General features: G+C 40.2%; 1 protein-coding gene across 1 annotated transcript in view; it reads left to right on the top strand.

Moving 5' to 3' along the window:
• Positions 1 to 2,423, top strand: part of MANBA (mannosidase beta) — a 113,681-nt gene that overhangs the window by 65,569 nt on the left and 45,689 nt on the right. The gene's annotated exons all lie outside the window — the stretch shown is intronic.

Genomic DNA, 2,423 nt, shown 5'->3' with positions numbered 1-2,423 from the left:
AAAAAAAAAAAATTGAAAACTTAAAATATTACTGAGAAACAAATTAACAAACAGAACCTTAACTGTTTTTAAGTGTAAAGTTCAATAGTGTTAAGTATTTTCATCTTATGAAAAAGATCTCCAGAACTTTTTTATTAAGCAAAACTGAAACTCTGTACCTATTAAACAATTCTCTTTCCTCAGTCCCTCTTCCCCCAGCCCATGGTAACCACTATGTTACTGTTTCTATGAATTTGACTTTAGACACCTCAGTGGAATTGAGGAATTGTACAGTATCTGGAATACAATCTGGATACAGTACAAGTGGAATTGTACAGTATCTGCCTTTTTAAAAGATTTATTTTTTAGGGACAGAGTCTTGTTCTGTCCCCCAGGCCAGAGTGCAGTGGTGTCATCACAGCTCATTGAAGCCTCAGACTTCTGGGCCCAAATGATCCTCCTCTGTCAGCCTTCTGAATAGCTGGGACTACAAGTGTGTCACTGTGCCTGGCTAATCTTTTCACTTTTTGTAGATGGGCGTTAGGCGCTCATGCAAGTCTCACTCTGTTGCTGAGGCTGGTCTCAAATTCCTGGCCTCAAGTACTTTTTCTGCTTCAGCTTCCCACAGTTCTGGGATTATAGGACGAGCCACTACACCTGGCCTTCTGTACTTGTCTTCTATTGCACTTAGCATAATGTCCTCAAAGTTCATCCATGTCGTAGTATGTGAGAGCATTTTCTTCTTTTATAAAGCTGAATACTATTCCACTGTATGAGGGCATCACATTTTGTTTCTCCATTCTTCTGTTGATGGGCATTTGGGTTGCTTCCACTTCTTGGCTTTGTGAATAGTCCTGCACTGAACATGGGTGTGCAAATACCTCTTCAAGATCCTACTTCCAGTTTGGGGAGTATGAGGGGGACCGTCATATCATAGTTCTATTTTTAACTTTTTGAGAAACCAACATACTCTTTTCCATAGTAATTACATCATTTTATAATCCCACCAGCAGCATGCAAGAGTTCCAATTTCAAAGTGTTGTGTTTTTATCTTGCATCTGTTTGATGACTAGTGACACTGAGTACTTGTTCACGTTTCTTGTTCATTTAGATCTCCATTTTTATGTGTCTGTTCTGGTCCTCTGTGAATTTTCCCAATAGCTTGTCTGGATGACTTCCTTATACATTCTAGATCTGAGCTCTTTATTGGTTATATTTGTTCCAAATATCTTCTCCTACTCTATGATTTCCTGACTTGGGATCACCAGGCTTTCCATTGGCCATGTGGGGAGGGCCCAGAAGGCTGGGTGGTCCAACGGGACTCCCATCCTCCTCATCTCCAGTCCCTTCCCTCTCCGGTAACAGGAGCTGAAGCAGCGGCAGTAAGTGGTACTGATTCTGCTTCTTTAGTTTCGGCCTTATGGCTGCAGCAATGGCTGCAGCAGGAATTGGAGGAAAGTCTTCTTTTCTTTTTTATTGTTTGGAATTCACTGAGGGTACAAAAATTAGGTTAACACTGATTTCATTTGTTAGGTAAAGTCCCTCTTGTAATTGTGTCTCACCCCCAAGAGGTGTGCCATACACTGTGATCTCCCATCCTCCCCTTCTCCTCTCTCCCCGATCCCTCATTCTCTACCCCCCTTGTATTAGCTCATTACTGCCTTCATATTAGAACTGAGTGCATTGGATTCTTGCTTCTCCATTCTTGTGATGCTTTGCTAAGAAGAATTTGTTCCACTTCCATCCAGGTTAATACAAAAGATGTAAAGTCTCCATCTTTTTTGATGGCTAAATAGTATTCCATGGTATATATATACACCACAGCTTGTTAATCCATTCCTGGGTTGGTGGGTATTTAAGCTGTTTACACATTTTGGTGCTTGTAAATTCAGCTGTGATAAATAGTCTAATGTCTTTATGATAAATGGTTTTTTTTCTTCTGGGTAGATGCCCAGTAAGGGATTACAGGATCAAATGGAAGGTCTAATTTGAGTTCTTTGAGGATTCTCTATACTTCCTTCCATAACGGTTATATTAGTTTGCAGTCCCACTAGCGTGAAAATGCACTTCTTTATACCTGAAACCTCTACATTAGAACTGCATCATACCAGAATACACATCACACATTCCCTTCGCTGTCAGAGTGATGAAGTCATCACACATCATCTAGTTTCTGAACTGACCCTCAGTGAGAGGGATAAAGGCAAATAATGCTTAGCTTTACTATGACAGCCGTTCTGAACATGAAGGTTCCCTGGGGCTCCCTGAATCCTCAGGCGATGCTTGAAGGATTGCTCACTGTTCTAGATGTTTGAACCCACTATCAAGGTGCTCTTTTTTTTTTTTTAAATTAAATCATAGCTGTGTACATTAATACAGTCATGGGGTACAGTGTGCTAGTTTTATATACAATTTGAAATATTTTCATCAAACTGGTTAACATA

Source organism: Otolemur garnettii, unplaced genomic scaffold (genome assembly GCF_000181295.1).
Source record: "Otolemur garnettii isolate 467f Iridium unplaced genomic scaffold, OtoGar3 scaffold00103, whole genome shotgun sequence".
In the NCBI taxonomy this organism is placed as follows: domain Eukaryota; kingdom Metazoa; phylum Chordata; class Mammalia; order Primates; family Galagidae; genus Otolemur; species Otolemur garnettii.
Note: the sequence above shows the minus strand (reverse complement) of the source record. Positions and strands in the feature narration are given on the sequence as shown.